Genomic DNA, 17,773 nt, shown 5'->3' with positions numbered 1-17,773 from the left:
GAACCTTAGGAGTTGGATTAACATGATAAACGATAAAAATTTTAAATCGATAGCCACTACCAAATTTTACACAAAAGCTAAAATAGAGTTCCTTATCTTTGTGGGTCACTGGCTGCTTTAAGAATCTGGACAATTTTGCCAGACATAAACACACGGATTACTCATATACAGAAATCTTTTTTTTTTTTTTTTTTTTTGTCTTTTTGTCTTTTGTTGTCATTGTTGTTGCTATTTCTTGGGCCGCTCCCGCGGCATATGGAGGTTCCCAGGCTAGGGGTCCAATCGGAGCTGTAGCCACCGGCCTACACCAGAGCCACAGCAACGCAGGATCCGAGCCGCGTCTGCAACCTACACCACAGCTCACGGCAACGCCGGATCCTTAACCCACTGATCGAGGCCAGGGAACGAATCCGAAACCTCATGGTTCCTAGTCGGACTCGTTAACCACTGCGCCACGACGGGAACTCCCAGAAATTTTTTTCTTCATTAATTCAGAGGGTCCATCCACGGAACTGACTCTGGATTAAAAACCCCTCTCTTGAAGAATGACCGTTATAGTATGAAAAATAAAAAACCAAAAATGACAGAGTGCTGATCTCACTCTATCATTCACTGTTCTGTTGGAAGCCAACACAATAAGAGAGGAAAAAGGAAAAGAGTATAAATCCTGGAAAGGAAGAGATGGGACCTGTTCTTATTAAAGATACGACAATCCACCTAGAAAACCCAATAAAGTCAACTGAACAAAATTAAGGGAGAGAGAAAGGACGATTCAATGAGGCAGTTATAAGAAAAATGCTTTAAAAAGTCTATAGATTTTCTTCTATCAGCAACAAGCAGCTAGAAAATGTAATGGAAAAATGCTATTTACGCTAGCAAGAAAAACAACATTAATCCAAGGAATAAACTTAACAGGAATCTGGGAATGCACAAGACTTAGGAGTGGTCCTCCCCCAATTTCTAAGGAACCCAACGGAGGAGGAGATCTTGTTTCTGGATGAAGACTCACTATGTAAGAATATGAGTTATTTCTAACTGAATCCACACTTGAACGTAATTTTGATTAAGACCTCCAAGAAAAGCTTTTGCTTTTTTGCTATTGCATGTTGACGAAATGAATCTAGGATTCACCTGGAATAAGAGTAGCTCAGAAAAATAAAAAAACAAAGGATGATGAAAGTATCAAGAGCTATAACGGAATATAATGACAGTAACGAAGAATTTGTGGGTTTGGTGCTGGAATGGCCAACAGACCACACACAAATGCGATAACACCGTATGAGAGCTGAGGAAAGGAGACAGCTGCTTCTCAGAGCAGTGAGAGGAGTCTGGAAAGAGGGCTCACGATGTGACTGGAAACACAATAATCCCACCTCACCCAAATAAAGTCCAGGAAACGGAAGCAACTGAGTGCAAAAAAAACGTGCACCAAAAAGTCTCAAAGAAAATAGAAAAGATGAAATGACAGTCGGGAGTTCCCGTCGTGGCTCAGTGGTTAACGAATCCGACTAGGAACCATGAGGTTGCGGGTTTGGTCCCTGGCCTTGCTCAGTGGGCTAAGGATCCGGCGTTGCCGTGAGCTGTGGTGTAGGTTGCAGACGTGGCTCAGATCCCGCGTGGCTGTGGCTGTGGTGTAGGCCAGCGGCTACAGCTCTGATTCCACCCCTAGCCTGGGAACCTCCATATGCCTCGGGAGTGGCCTAAGAAATGGCAAAAAGACCAAAAAAAAAAAAAAAAAAAAAAAAAAAAAAAAAAAAAAAAGAAAGAAATGACGGTGAAACATTTTCTGTAATTACTCTGCACCAGACATTTTGCTACATCTTTTCTTTTAACCCTCATAACAGCTCTCAGACATTGGTGCTTAGAATCCCCAATTCACGGATGAGGAAACTGAGACCGAGACAGGTACCTGTCCCAGGTGCTCAGCTAATAGCTGATGTCCAAATCCAGGCAACATGATTCTGAGTCCACACTCTTCATAACTGGGTTCCCACATCATCTTCATTACAACGAAGCTACACGTGCAGAGTGAAAATAGACCAAGAGCCAGGCGATCATCTTCCCAATGTATGATCAAGATTGCATAATCTGGAGTTCCTGTCGTGGCGCAGTGGTTAACGAATCCGACTAGGAACCATGAGGTTTCGGGTTCGGTCCCTGCCCTTGCTCAGTGGGTTAACGATCCGGTGTTGCCGAGAGCTGTGGTGTAGGTTGCAGACGCGGCTCGGATCCCGTGTTGCTGTGGTTCTGGCATAGGCCAGCGGCTACAGCTCCGATTCCACCCCTAGCCTGGGAACCTCCATATGCCTCAGGAGTGGCCCAAGAAATGGCAAAAAGACAAAAAGACAAAAAAAAAAAAAAAAAGATTGCATAATCTGGAGTTCCTGTTGTGGCTCAGTGGGTAACAAATCCGACTAGGAACCATGAGGTTGTGGGTTCGAAGCCTGGCCTTGCTAAGTGGGTTAAGGATCTGGAATTGCCATGAGCCATGGAACAGGTCACAGAAGAGGCTTGGATCTGGCGTTGCTATGGTGGTGGCATAGACCAGCAGCTACAGCTGTGATTCGACCCCTAGCTTGGGAACCTCCAAATGCTGCAAGTGTGGCCTTAAAAAAAAAAAAAAGGACAAAAAAAAAAAAAAGATTGCATAATCTTAAGGTTTAAAAATTTTGATGGCCTGTTATTGTGTGTTTACAGTTGTAATATTTTTGTTGTTTTAAACTTTTCATTAATATATAACGTCTTTGTCACTTGTAACTCTTTTTGATTTAAAGTCCATTTTATCTGGTATTAGTACAGCTGTGTCTGCTTTCTTTTGGTTCCTATTTGCATGGAAAAACATTTCCCATCCTTTCACTTTCAACCTATGTATGTCTTTGGATCTGAAGTGACTCTCTTGTAGACAGCACGTAGTTGGATCTCATTTTTTGAGTCTGTTTGGCCAGTCTCTGTCTTTTGATTGGAGGATTTAATCCATTTACAACTAAAGTAACCGATAAGGAGAGACTTACTTCTGCAGTAATGCTATTTCTTTACTATTTGTCTTACATCTTTTTTGTTCCTTATTTCCTGCATTACTCTCTTCTTCTGTATGTAGCTGATTTTTGTAGTAAAACATTTACATCCATCCCTCATTTGTTTTTGTGCATATTTATACCAGCTTAACTTCAGTAACACACAAAAAAATCTGCCCCTTCAAAAGCTTCCTCCACATCCTTTTCAGTTACTGGTGTCACAAATCACATATTTATACCTTATGTGTCCTCAAAACACAAGCACATATTATTTTTAACACATAGACCCTTTAAATTATGAATAAACAAAATGTGGAGTTAGAAACCAAAGCTACAATAGCACTAGTTTGAAGAAGAACAGAGCTGGAGGAATCACACTCCCTGATTTCAGACTGTGCTCATAGTACAGTAATCAAAACAGAATGGTACTGGCACAGAAACAGACACACAGATCAACAGACGAGACCGGAGAGCCCAGAAATAAACCCACACACTTATGGTCAGTGAATCTATGACAAAGGAAGCAAGAAAATTCAATGCAGAAGAGACAGTCTCTTCAATAATGGTACTGGAAGAACTGGACAGCTAAACCCAAAAGAAAGAAATTAGAATATTCTGTAATATCATATACAAAAATAAACTCGAAACGGATTAAAGACCTAACTGGAAGACTGGTAGTATAAAACTCCTAGAGGAAAACAGAAGGAACATAAATTACAGCATTATTTGTTTTTGGATCCCTCTCCTAAAACAAAGGGAGAAAAGCAAAAATAAACACATGCACAAAAGCTTTTTAATTTAGTTTGGTCCCATCAACAAAACGGAAAGACAAACTACTGAGTGGGAGAAAGCATTTGCAAAGGATACGACCAATAAGGGGTTAAAAGCTGACACAACAGTGTAACAAGGGCAGCCTCACCGGATTTAGAAAGAAAATATCATACAAAGTATCTTCTCTCATCACAATGAGATAACTTTAGAAATCTTTAGTAACAGAAGGAAAACCAGAAAATTCGCAAAACTATGGGAATTAATAACTCCCTCTTAAACAACCAGTAGGTCAAAGAGGAATCACAGGGGAAATTAGAAGCTACTCAGAGACTGAGAAAACTGAGAGCAAGACACATGAATCGATGAAAGAAAGTGAAAGTAACATGAAGTAGAAAATTTACAGCTTTAAATGTTTACATAAACAACAAGAAAGATCTCAAATGAGCACCCTAACTTTACAGCTTAAGGAACTAGAAAAAGAAGCACAAATTAGACAGCAACAGAAGGGAAAAAACAATAAAGGTTAGAGATAAATGAAATCAATAACAGAAAAACAAAGGAGAAAAATCAATGAAACCAATGAAAGGCAATCATTAAATGTTGATTCCTCACAAAGATCAACAACACGGACAAACCTTTACTAGATGGACTAAGAAAGAAGAGAGAAGACTCAGAGTACTAAATCCGGAAATGAAAAGGGAGGCTACCCCTGATTTGACAGAACACTCAATTAATTGCATGCCAACAAATCAGGCGACGCGGACAAAATGGACACATTCCTGAGACGCAAACCCACAAGGACAAAACCTTGAAGGAATAGAATTTTTTTTGGCCGTATTTGAGGCATATGGAACTTCCTGGGCCAGGGACTGAATCCAAGCCGCATCTGCGACCCACACCACAGCTGCGGCAATGCTGGATCCTCAGCTGGCATCCTCAGCTGAATCCTTAACCCAGCGTGCTGGGCCAGGGATTGAATGGACGATGCCGTAGAGACAAGCCGTGCCATTAACCCACTGCACCACAGCAGGAACTCCCAAAACTGACATTTGTATGTTTTTTTTTAACGGCTTCTCCCATTGCATGTGCAGGTTTTGGGGCCAGGGATTGAACCTTGCCACAGGTGCAACTTGCACCACAGCTGTGGCAATGCTGTCTCCTTAACCTGCCATGCCACAAGGGAACAACCTAGAAATTCTGAAGAGACCTACAACTAGTAAGGAGGTTGAATCAGTAACTGAACATATTCTGACAAAGAAAAGCCCTGGACCTAGTGGCTTTACTGCTGAATTTTATGAACCATTTAAAGTAGAACTAACATCAATACTTCTCAAACTTTTCAAAAACAATTGAATAGAAGAGAATACCTCTAAATTCATTCTATGAAATCAGCATTACCCTAATATCAAAGCCGGACAAAGATAACACAAGAAAAGTGCAGATCAATACCCCCTTATCTGCATGGATACAAAAATCCTCCACAAAATATTAGCAAACAGAATTCAACAGAGTAGAAAAAGGATTAACCATCATGACCAAGAGGGACCTGTTCTTAGAATGAGAAGACGGGTCCGCACACACAAAAGCGTGAAGCTGGACCTCACCCAACACCATTCACAAAAATCAACCAAAACAGATCCAGGATTTAAGTGAAAGATCTAGATACATAAAACTTTTTCCTAAAAAGTCATGGCTCAGTGGTTAACGAATCCGATCAGGAACCGTGAGGTTGCCGGTTCAATCCCTGGCCTTGCTCCGTGGGTTAAGAATCTGGCATTGCTCTGAGCTGTGGTGTAGGTTGCAGATGCGGCTCGGATCCCGCGTTGCTGTGGCTGTGGTGTAGGCCAGCAGCCGTAGCTCTGATTAGACCCCTAGCCTGGGAACCTCCATATGCCGCGTGTGAGGCCCTAGGAAATATGACAAAAATGACCAAAATAAAAAAAGGAAAAAGAAAAAATATACAAAACTTTTAGATGAAAACATAAGGCAAAATCTTCACAATATTAGATTGGTGATGCTTTCTTGAATATGACACCTAAAGCACAAGCAAATAAAGAAAAAAATAGATAAACTGGATTTCATGAAAGTTTAAAAAAAATGTGCATCACAAGACACTGGCCCAGGGCCCTCCTTTCCCGCCTCCACTGCTTCGGGCGGGGTCTGAGCAGCTCACTGTGGGTGGAGCTGCCTCTGCTGGGCGGGGAGTCGGGGGTGGGGTGGGGGTGGACGCTGAGGCTCTGGGGCTATGAGGTGGGACGTGCGGGTGTGGACCCAGGACCCAGCATGTGGAGCCTTTAAGTCCACCCAGAGCCAAGGTAATGGGAATTCGGGACGGGAAGGGCAGCTTCGCTATGTGCCACCCTCTGGAATGTCCCCCAAGGGCTTTGAAAGCAAGGACCTAGCAGCCAGTCCGGCTCTTGATCCTTATTTTGACTTTCAAACACACAACATGAGTACTAGACTTGGGCCTGTTACCGAAGGGCAGGAGGAACGAGAGGAGTCTTTGAGCCTTTGAAGACAGACGAGCATCTGGAGAAGGCCTTCAAGGTCTGACCTCAGGCGAATGGGCACCGGACATTTTCACAAGAACAAAATGCTGGAGAATTCAAGGAATGCCTAATGCTTTACTTGCTAATGTTTGCAGCTGGCAGTGGATCTGAAATGATGTCTGGCAATAGTCATCAGAGCAAAATGGAGTCAAAGTAGTTGCAACAAAAGAGTGGAAACAAAATGACAGAAGAGAATGACCAGTGGGTTGCCCGGCTGCACTTTCAGAAACGGAGGCGCCCGTCCCACTTGGACCCAGAGAAAAGGGCTTCAGTGCTGTGTATTCCTCAGGGAGAAGCCCCGCAGCGCTGGCTGGTCTGGCTGTGATCACGGACCGTGAATGCAGACCGAACACAGCTTTGTGTCACCTGGCCGAGTCACAGCACGTGCGGGGGCTCTCCGAGGTCCTGAGCCCGGAGGGCAGCTTCCTGGTGTTGACCTGCGAGGGTTTGACTTTTGAAAGGTGGGGAACGGGTGCTTTTAAACCCAGAGTGGGACTTGCTGTCCTGCTCCTGTTGTCAGCAGCCCAAACGGACTCAGAGACATGACAAACCTTTAAACAGGCTCAACAAGTTAGGGGACAGCTCTGACGGATGCAGACACCACTCGGGCGCAAAGACGGCACATGTTTGACGGAACCCTCTCCCCGGGTGTGTTTCCTGGCCATGAGGCTGTCAGGAGCCACGAGGGGACCAAGCAGGGGGACGGCCAGCCAGGCCGTGAGGGGGACGGGGACTTGGGGAGTTGGCAGCTTCTGCCCTCAAGGCTCTCCCCTTTTACATGAGCTTGCTTTTTGCACAACGAACCAACGCAGTTCACCAAAGGGCGCGGTACCGCTTCAGAACCGCTGTCTGGGGGTCACGGAAGAGCGACGCCCCGCTAGGACCACTCCTGAGAGCGCAAGATAGGGCAGAGGTCGAAGCCGGTTCACGATCGCGGGCGCGGGCGCTGGCGCTGGAAGGAGAGGACGGGGCAGAGAGAGGAAAGCCGGAGGAGAGGCCCCGCGAGCAAAAGTGAGCCCTCCCTGCCCGCGGGGCTCCGCGCCGGAGGCACTGCCGGCTGTCTGGGCACCGCCAGTTCCCTGGCAGCCCCCAGAGCGGTGGACTCCTTAGTCGGACTTGTCGCCCGGGAAACAGTGGAAAGGTTTTAACCTGGTGACCCCAGGCATGACCAGTGTCCGCAAATACTGCTCAGCATGTCAGTGCCGCCAAGGTCGGAGTATTTCAGGCTCTTCTCCCTATTTTCAGAAGTTCTCAGCCCACACTGGGTGCTCCTCCCTCCCACAGAAAACCCTGGAAAAAAAGGGAAGGTATCGCCCATGATGGCGAGAGTCACTGCTGCTCGAGTTAGGCCCGGTGTCACCGCTGCAGTTCTGGTTCCTATTTTTTTTTTGTATTTTCAGGGCCGCACCTGCAGCATATGGAGGTTCCCAGGCCAGGGGTCTAATCGTAGCCACAGCTGCCAGCCTCCACCACAGCCACAGCAACGCCAGGTCCGAGCCGTGTCTGCGACCTACACCACAGCTCACGGCAATGCTGGATCCTTAACCCACGGAGCAAGGCCAGGGATTGAACCTGCAACCTCATGGTTCCTACTCGGATTCGTTTCCGCTGTGCCACAACAGGAACTCCCTGGGTCCAGTCATTAATGTCCAAAGTGAGTAAAAAAGAGCATAGAGTCTGTCATTTACAGTCGACAGTTGGTTTTAGTAACAAATTCATCATAATAAAAAAAGACACTATCCACGGAGTCAAAAGGCAATCTACATTGGAGTTCCCACTGTGGCACAGTGGGTTAAGGACCTGGCGTTGCTGCAGTTGGGGCTTGGATTGGCTCCCTGGCCCAGAAACTTCCACATGCTACAGCTGTGGCCAAAGAATACAAAAGGGCAACCTATGTAATTGGAGAAAATAGTTGCAAATCATATATCTGATAAGGGATTAATATCCAGAATATAAGAATATAAGAACGGAGACTCAACAACCAAAAAACCCCAAACAACCTGATTCAAAAATGGGCAAAGGACTTGAACAGTCATTTCACCAAAGAAGCTGTACGAATGGCTAACACAACATGAAAGGATGCTCAACAACACTCATCATTAGGGAAATCAAATTTACAAAGGAATGAAAATTACAATGAATCAAGTTGCAAATCAAAATTACAATGAATACCACCTCACGCTCCTTAGGCGATCCTGTGAAAAAGCAGGAAAGGACTAGTGCTGGAGAGGATAAAGGGAGATGGGCTTTGGTGGGGAAATGGCAGAGCTGGATGGAAAACAGAATATGGTGATTCTTCAGAAAGAAAAAATGGAATTACCATACGATCCAGCAGTTCTGCTACTGGGAATAGATGTTCTCAAAAAGACCTGAAAGCAGGGTTTCAAAGAGCTCTTTGTACCGTTGGCAGTGGTGTAACTGATGTGAGAGCAACCCCATCATCCACTGACGGATGAACAGGTAGGCGTGACGGGGTGCGTCCACACAGCGGGGCATGATTCAGCCTAAAAGGAAGGAGCTTCTGACACGGGCTACGACATGCATGAACCTGGACGTTATGCTGAGTGCAATAAGGTCACTTTCATCAGCCCCGGGCGGCAGCTTCGCAGTGGCCAGGACAAATACTGTGTGATTCACTCATCAGAGGTACTCAGAGCATCGCAGAAACCACAGGGACAGAGAGTCGGGCGGTGGCTGCCGGGGAGCGGGGGCTGGGGAGTGAGGGTCCAGAGACACAGAGTTTCAGTTTTCCAAGATGAAGAGAGTTCCGGGGATGGATGGTGATGAAACAAAGGTATGAGTGTGCTTGGCACCACTGGACTGAACGCTCAGAAACGGTTCAGATGGTGGATTTTATGTTATGTGCATTTCACCACAATTTTTAAAAATCAGGGGAAAAAACCCTTACAAATTAGTAGAAAATGAGCACGAAGAACATGGGAGATCCTCCCCAGGAAAGTGACGGCAGTGAAACGGTCAGTGACGGAGCCGCACAGAAGCCGAGGACCTGCGGACACAGCAGCAAGGCGCCCTCCCTCGACGACCCGAGAGACACTGCCCACACCGAGCGCGGGCCCGCCTCCGCGCTTCTGGTGGCTCTGGCGACAGGTCTGCAAGTCTTGACACTTTTCAGAACTTTTGACCCAGACTCTGCTCTCCTGGGAGCAGAGGCCCTCACAACCGGCATCCCCATCCAGGCGTCACAGAGTCTACAACGGGCCACCAGGAGGCCACCCCTGGAGTGGTGCAGCGTGTGCTGACGTGTTCGGATCCCCTGGGTGGATCCGCGTCTGGTCTTTGCCGGTGTTGCTGTATGACATGGCCCAACCCCAACACATGCTCCAGGGTGCGGGCCGCCCCCCACGTCCTGTTTCATGAGCAGCGCCCTCGAAGCCTGCTTCTCTGCAGGTGGCCCCACACCAGGGTGCCCCTGCCTTTGCACAGATGTTTGAAAGAAGCCATGGGAAGGACTGACTCATTGGAACCTGGGCCAATGAGTCCAGGTTTAAAAGGAAAGAATCAAACTCTTTGAGTTTTTCTGAAAACAACCACAAGAGCTAGATTTTCCCGGCTTCATAAAGCTGCACACAAGGTCTGGTGACACCGTGTGCCTGGAGATCCCCAGCAGCCCTCGCCTTAAGGGGGCGGTGCTCTGACGTCTGACTTTGTTCTGCGGATGAGAAAGCAGTGGCCAGAGAGGAGGCAGGTGGGTGCAGATGGGCGAGGCAGGGCGACTGGCACCGAGCCCAGCTTTCCTCCTGGACGTTGCTTCTACTGCAGACGTGCCCAACAACTGCCCGCCCTGCTGTGGCCTCCACAGGCCTCCCAGGCCACTTTCATCAGCCCCGGGCGGCAGCTCTGCAGTGGCCAGAGTGGTCCGGTGGCCCACTGAGCCCAACATCCTGCAGAGGGGACGCACCTGGGCCCCTCGTGGCCAGCCCTTCCAGTCACCTATGCCCCGGGGACCCAGGCCCTCTCCCCTGCCCAGCTCTCCTGCCTCCAAGTGGCAGAAGGCAGGCAGACTCCCCCCGCCTCCTGGGAGCCCCAGATGTCCCGCCCGCATCCAAGCCCTGGTGAGGCAGGCGGGGAATAACCCCCAGCGTAAGATGGCCTCCAGGCCAGAGCTCCTTCACTGGGAAAGAAAAACAGGACAAAAAACAAAACCAAAAACCCGGGAAATCTGGGGACCTCAAGCCTCCTTCTTCCTGGGAGTCAATCTGTGAGAAAGCTCCTTTCCTTGGGGACAGTTGGGTGGCCTGTGGGTGTGGGAGCCATCAGCTTCCTCCCTGGTACAGGGACAGCATTCCAGGGGACCTGGGCAGGATGCAGGCACACCCGGGCACCGTCCTGCCGTCTTTGGCGTTGCCGTTACTGGCATCAGCAGAGTCCCCTCAGTGGCTGACGCCCCCACCCCCAGTGGGTGCGGGCTCTGCTGAGTAGCTCCCCTGGGCACTGGGCGGGTGAGGAGTCCTGGGCCTGAGGGGACCGCCCAGCAGGGGAGTGGTTCTGGCCGTCAGCCTGGCTCCCGCCTCACCCCGTGCCCACTCAGCCCCTGCCCGGGCTCCCTGCACAGACTCCTGGGGGATGTCCTCCGGCCTCAGAGGAATGGGGCGGGCTGGGCTCCTGCAGACGGTGGGCTGTGACCTCTGCTCTCCCTCTCCCTGGGGGTGTCAGAGACCCCTCCTCTCCTGTTCTTGGGGTTCAGACAGCCTCTCCTCCCCTGTTCTCCCTGGGGGTGTCAGAGACCCCCCTTCTCTTCTGTTCTTGGGGAATCAGAGACCCCCTCCTCCCCTGTTCTCTCTGGGGGCGTCAGAGACCCCTCCTCTCCTGTTCTTGGGGTTCAGACACCCCACCCCCTGTTCTCCCCGAGGGTGTCAGGTTCCCCCCTCCCCTGCTGCCCGGGAGGCTGGCCCCTCTGGAGCTCATGCTCAGGGCCAATCCCTCCAGGGGGAGAGATCGGCTCTCTCTCAGCCCAGCGGAGAGGGGCCGGCACCGCTGGTGACCCTGTGCCCAGCTCCGTGTGGGGGCCCCTCAATCTGAAGGTGTCTCCAGTCCAGAGACAGAACCAAACCTCCCAGGACCCGCCAAAGGTCTGGCTGCAGATGGGGGCCCCGGGCAGGGACGGCCCCGCACCCAGACGCCTGAGGCGCGGAGCTGGGGGGCTCTGAGCGAGGCCGGGCGGGGAAAGTGGGGGCCACCGACGCGGGCGCCGCCCGACGGAGGAGCGGCGGCAAAGTCCCCGCGTCCGGCACCGAGCCGTCCGCGCTGCTCCGGGCCTTACCTGACCGCGCGTCGGGCGCCTCCGCCGGACTCGTCCCAAGCACAGAGGCTCCGGGTCCTGACGGCGCGAGACGGCGGCCCAGTGGGCGGGCGGGCGGGGCCGTGGGCGGGGCCGCCGTCTAGGCCCCGCCCTCCCCGCCCCCCGCCCCCTGCCCCGCGCCCCCAGCCGACCGCAGCCACCGGGAGGCGCTGCGGCCACGCGGATGGCGGCGGGTCGGGGACGGAGGGGACCCTAGGGGCCAGGGGTGGCGGCGGGGGACCAAGAGGGGGATCCCAGGGGACGGGAGGCGGCGGAACAAGGGCGCGAGGGGACGGGAGGGCCCGGGGAGGTGGCCAAGAGGGCGGGGGGCGGGAGAGCGGCTGCCCAGCTGTCCCGGCGAGGTCGAGGTCCGAACCTCCCCGGCCTCCTGCTGCGGTTCCGACTTGAAGTCCCCGGCCCACTGCGGCCCACCCCCCGTTTCCTGGCGACCGAGGCGTCTGCTCCGGGGCCTGGGGACTCCCACTCGCCCTTCACGCGTCCCTCTGAGGAGCGGCCCTGGGAGGCCCAGGGTCCCGGCCAGCTCAGGACCAGCCAGGCTGGGGGCTTTTTCCTCGTTTAGGGACATTCAGCTCTGTGACCCACGGGTCACAACGTGTGTCCCCGCCCTCAGAGGGGAAGGGCAGCCTGGGGAGGAGCAGGGCGGCCTCGAGTACTCCCGGTGGGACTGAGGTGGTACTGACAGGGCCCCGGCTTCGGCGGAGGAACCCCCAGGTTCGCTGGGGCCTGGGCGCTGGGGCCTCTGTGAGGTCCCTACCTCAGCGGAGTCTGGGAGCGGGTGGGGAGGGTCTCTACCCCACACCCACCCTGGAGTGTCAGCCCCCCAGGACCAGTGCTCCTCCTTGAGGTGGGGTGCAGGCAGGGCTGGGCGAGGTCCTGGGCCCTGGCATAGGGCCCACCCCCACCCTCCCTGAAGGGGACCCAGCAGTGAGGGGACGGCTGCAGCCTCAGACCAACAGCTTTGCAAATCTCTGACTTAGCGCCCTCCCCAAGAGGAGAGAGACCCTGGAGCTTCTTGGCCACCTGGGTGTGCCCCAAGTGCCCGCCTTCCCTGCTCGCAGCCCCGCCATTGGCACGCTGACTCTGGTGCAGCTGAGTCCCACCTTCTGTGGGAGGGAAGGTGGCCCAGGGCAGGGGTCTTTGTGTCCTCAGTGAGCCCAGCAGGAGTGACTGTTGACGCAGAGGGGGGACAGCTTCCTGGTGTGAGGGGGAGGCACGTACCCCTGCGGCCGGGCCTCTCGACGCCCCGTCTGCTGTTGTGCCCCAGCCCCCGCCTACTGCCTCCCACCCGCTCCTGCCTCCAGAGGCCCCTCAGGCTGGTCACCCACCAGTGCCCGCCCTGGGCAGTACCAGTCTCTCATCTCCTCCCCAGGGCCCTTTCCTGTGCGCAGTGGGGCCTGGGGGCAGGGAGCACTTAGGTGAGTGGGACACAAGCGTGTGAGCGTGTCTGTCTGTGTATGAGGGTGTGAGTGTGTGTGGAGCGTGTGCTGAGTGTCTGTGTGTCCACAGGTGCACATGAGTGTGGCAGCCGCGTTCTGTCCTTGGAGCACCACCGACTGAGGGCCCTGCATGGAGCTGTCCCCCTGGACCCGCCTCCTCTCTCTCTGGGGCAACTTCCCATGAGGGCTACTCGCGGGGCCAAAAACAAGACCCAAAGCCCTTAAGGGATTAATTTGGCTCCGGGTGTCCCTACCAACACAGCCAGGACCGTCTAGGAACTGCTCCGAGGGCGGCCACTTCTCTCACCCAGAGCCAGCGGCTCTGGTCTGGGGGACCCCATCATACCGAGCCTCCTTCCCTGGATCCTGGATGCTGTGACCCAGGACTCTGGTCACATCCCACCCTGCCTTGGGGCCTCCTCCTCCCAGGACCCCAGGGAACGCAGGAGTGCAGGAGAGGGTTAGGCAGGACCCCGTCCTGGTTGGTAGGTGGAGAGCAGATCGTCCTTGGCACAAGGAGGAGGCCCGATGGCTAGGTTCCACCAGGGGTGAGCTGGGAAGATGTCCCACTAGAAGGAGCGCCTTGCAGGTGTGACAAGCAGGTGTGTGTGTGTGTGTGTGGGGGGGTTGCTGGCTGATCAGCACTGAGTTGTGCTGATGGCCCAGCAGAGGGGTCACAGGACTGTGAGGCAGTGAGCCAGCAGTTAAAGGCTCAGAGGGGGAGCCATAGGTCTCTTTCTCTGAAAAAGAAACCCCCGTCTCCTGCAGGGAAGAGCTGAGGGTTGGTCAGTGGCTGGAAATGGCAGCGAGGTGGCCGGGCCCCAGGCATGCCGGCTGCTTGACCATCGCTGCCCTGGGACAGTCAGGCCCTGGCCAGGAAGACCGGAGACCTCAAGACGGGGCTGGGATGCAGCGGGTGTCCTCATCGGAGGCCACCCAGCCTGTCTGCTGGCTGCCAGGCTGTGGCTGGGGGCGAGTCCCGTGCAACCTGGATGAGGACAGGCCTGGAGGGTCAGAAGGCAAGAGGTCCACAGAGGCGCTGTGAGGGGCCGGCCCACTTGCAGCCCCGGCTCTGGAGCGAGGCCTTTAGGAGACACGTCCTGGCTCCTAGCAGGGGGCTGCCTGGCCTCGCAGGTCTGTGCCGGGGGACGCCGGGCTCTGCTTTGGGCTGGACCCGTCAGGGGAGGCCGGGCCCTTGCTCGATGGCCTTGCTGGAACACTGTGCTCCCGCCCCTTCCTCTGCGGAACGGCCTTGGCTCGAGGCCGGCGTGCTTGCCGCCCTGCTCAGCTCTGCAGACAGACGCCGCCCGCGTGCTCCTGCCCTCAGCTGCGGAGGGGACAGGCCGGAGGGCGACCTCACCTTCCTGCGGGGCTGCCTGGCCTGTGGAGGCGAGGCCCGCCCCCTGTGCCTTTGTGCTGCAGGGTGATCGCTGCCTGGCCTGGAGCAGCCGAGCAGGTAAATCCTGAGCCCCGGCCACACAGGCCTTGCAGGCCCTGGGATTCTGTGGAGAGTCAAGGGGGCCCGAGAGCCTCAGCACGCCCCGGTCCAGCCCACCTCGGCTGCTGGGGTGCCTGGGGTCCTCTAGCTGTGCAGACACCCCTCGTTTCCTGAAAACCAGTGAGGCCTCCTGCTCCACTTAGGTCTGGGGGCATCGATCGGCCTGTACTGTCCTTGGGCCTCAAGAGCCCGCCCCTCATCAGCCCAGGAACATGCCCAGAGGGGCTCGTTCTGATGTTCTAGAAGGCCTGCTCCCTCCTCGCCCTTGGGTGGTTCCTCCTCCGCGGGAGCGCAGGGCCACGGTCGTGCCAGGCCCTCGCTGTCCCCTCGCTCCTGCAGGCAGAGGTGGGACAGCTTGGGGATGACGAGGTGCAGAGGAATACGGAAGGGCACCCCAGCCAGTCCCCCCAACCTGGACCCATGCTGCCGTCGGCACCAGGACGGCCTCTGGTTCGGGCCCCACCGGTGCAGGGCCGGCTGAGATTGGCACCGGATGCTCGCGCCCCACGAGGTTCCCAGGAGGAACCCGGATGGCAGCGTCACGTGCCCGCCTTTCCGCTGCCTTCAGCCCCGTTCCAGGGACGGGTGTGAGGGGGGTCTGGACTCAGTCGTGCGGGAGGCCGGCCAACTGCTGGAGAAAGACCCCGGGAGCCCTCAGGGCAGGAGCGAGCAGCCTGGGCTGTGGGCCTGGCTACCCCGCAGGGCCGGGGGCGGGAGTGGGGTGGGGGGGGACGGGACCAGGAAGCACCGCTTTGTCCTCTGCCCACATGTCCTCAGGCAGGGGAAGCCTTAAGTGGTTCCATGTGGCACCTTGCAGGACCGTGCTGGGTGGCGGGGCGTTGCTGTCGTGGCTGCAGAGACACAGTTAAGAAGGTGGGTGTGTACTGACATGTCCCTGGCTCACTCATGGCACGGACGGCACAATTCCCACTCCCCAGGGACAACCCAGAAGCCACAGCCCCCGCCCTTAGCGGGCGATGCGGGGGAGCCCATGTGTCACAGTGCGAGCTCCAAGTTGGTGGGAGAGCCGCGCCTTTGTTGTTTTAAGCCAGAGCCACCTCCCTAGCCGGAGTAACCTCACGGGATGCTGGGCAATGGAGCGCTTGTATGGTGACAACTAGGGCACCGTGACAGCTGGCATGCACCCCTGTGCTCACTGCCAGTGGGAGCCCCGAGAGGGCCAGGGCACCCGGTGGCCAGGTGGGGGACACGTGCTGGAGAGGGGCTGTGAGCTCCAGCGACCTGACCTGGCCATGATGCGTGTTCCTGAAGGGTCTTTACGCCATTTCTCCGGACGTGAAGCCTGGGGGGAGCAGCCCCCGAGGTGGGGTCCACAGAGCTCCCTGCACATGCCTGAGCTAATGTGCCCTGTGTCACAAGAGCCTCACAGACAGGGGACGGATGCTTTCAAGGGGGACAGGTGGGGGAAGGAAACGCTAGGTCTTGAACTTTTTTTTTGTCTTTTGTCTTTTGTCTTTTTTAGGGCTGAACCTGCGGCATATGGAGGTTCCCAGGCTGGGGGTCAAATCGGAGCTACAGCTGCTGGCCTACACCACAGCCACAGCAACGCGGGATCTGAGCCGCGTCTGCGACCTACACCACAGCTCACGGCAGCACTGGATCCTTAACCCACTGACCAAGACTGGGGTCAGAACCCACATCCTCAGGGATACTAGTTGGCTTCTTTACCACTGAGCCACAACGGGAACTCTTGGTCTTGAATTTCTGATCCCACCAGCAGTGGTGGTTCCCCCTCGGCCACCTCTGAGTACACCTCAGCTACAAGGATTCGTTTTCAAAACGCTTCAAGATATTTATGCCTCCTCTTGAGCAGCTCTGCTGTATTGAACTGAAAGTGTCCCAGGATGTCGTGTGTCCAGCTGCTGCTGGCACAGGCGGACCGCACCGACACACACTCCAGGGGCTGGCCTGGCTTGCGGGGCGGTGAGGTCCCCAGGCAGCCACACCCTGGGGCTGCAACCAGCGGGGTCACGGCGTCATGACGGCTCCTGGCTTCCTCTGGGGGGAGGAGGAAGGCCAGGTCCCGGGGGTCCGGGGCGCCCCCATCTCAGGGCCTCTGTCTGACAGGGGGAGGAGTGTCTCTTTGTCAGCCGTGTGACTTTCCTTTGTTTTGTTTTTTTTTAATTTAAAAATTTTTTTGGCTGTACCCACAGCATGTGGAAGTTCCTGGGCTGGGGATCGAACCTGAGCCACAGCAGTGACAATGCTGAATCCTTAACTGCTAGGATCCGCCTGAGACATCATTTTGCTTTGCTTTTTAAATTGTACTAATTAAAGTTTTTTCTAATGGTTAACATTGAAAGTTTATTTAATACCATTTATTTATTTTGGAGCAAATAACACTTGCTCATCATGCAAAATTGAAAAGGTGCATCGGGGCGTGGGATAGAAAGCAGACCCCTCACAGGCCCTGACCCCCACCCTGCAGGCCCCGACCGGGGAGCGTCACCTCCCAGCTCTGCAGGGACCCTGGGGCCACTTGAGAGACTGCCGACTGTCACTCCCTTAGTATTTAGTTTAGCAAGTCTGTTGGCAAAACATTTTCTCCATTTTCACTTGTCGCAACAATTTTTTCCTTACCCTTCCGCTTTGAAGCCCGTTTCCCCGGTAAGAATTCCATTTAGCGGCTGATAAAGAGACGTTCTGCTGCCCTTGGGCTCCAGGTTTGGGGGGGCCTGTCTTTCTGCTGCTCCTTTGAAGGCGATGTGCCTTTCTTGTCCGCTGCGTCTCGCCTTTGCTGTGTGGCAGTTTTACGGTGACGCGCCCGTGGGTCTGGTGCTCCTCGCAGCCCTCCTCTTTGGCACATGCGCATATGCCTTTCTTGAATCTGCGGTAGAGCCTTTTATCACTTTGAGAAAATTCTTGACTGTTATCTCTGAAAATTTTGCCTCAGCCCCTTCTGTCTGTCTTCTCTTTCTGGCCGTCAGTTCCACACTAGCCGTTTCCATCAGGTCCCGTCCACCGCCGGCGCTCTCCTCCACAGCGTCTGCTCTTAACTTGTCCTTCAGGCTTGACCTTTTTCTTTTCTTTTCTGCTTTTTAGGGCTGCACTCGTGGCATGTGGAGGTTCCCAGGCTAGGGTTGAATCCGAGCTACGGTTGCCGCCTGCACCCCAGCCACAGACGCGCCAGATCCGAGCCTCGTCGTTGGCTCCTGGCCACGCCG

The 17,773-nt window shown here is 54.2% G+C and overlaps 1 protein-coding gene and 1 long non-coding RNA gene across 3 annotated transcripts in view; one reads left to right on the top strand and one right to left on the bottom strand.

The window, feature by feature from the left end:
* COL6A2 (collagen type VI alpha 2 chain) overlaps nt 1-11,667 on the bottom strand; it is a 34,162-nt gene extending 22,495 nt beyond the window's left edge. For both annotated transcript variants that reach the window (XM_084992360.1, XM_021082499.2), the window contains exon 1: nt 11,616-11,667. The gene's annotated coding sequence lies outside the window, so the exon portion shown is untranslated. The remainder of the gene's footprint in view (nt 1-11,615) is intronic.
* On the top strand, nt 176-11,652 carry LOC146397942 (uncharacterized). The gene is made up of 2 exons (XR_014825285.1): nt 176-261; nt 5,697-11,652. It is a non-coding gene; the product is annotated as an uncharacterized LOC146397942 (long non-coding RNA).
* Nucleotides 11,668-17,773: the final 6,106 nt, after the last annotated feature.

Source organism: Sus scrofa, chromosome 13 (genome assembly GCF_054392235.1).
Source record: "Sus scrofa isolate SSC_HxYL_T2T_F1_AM1 chromosome 13, Sscrofa_HxYL_maternal_Yorkshire_Landrace_v2.0, whole genome shotgun sequence".
NCBI classification, from domain to species: Eukaryota; Metazoa; Chordata; class Mammalia; order Artiodactyla; family Suidae; genus Sus; species Sus scrofa.
The sequence above is the reverse complement of the archived record's forward strand: the minus strand, read 5'-3'. Positions and strand labels throughout refer to the sequence as shown.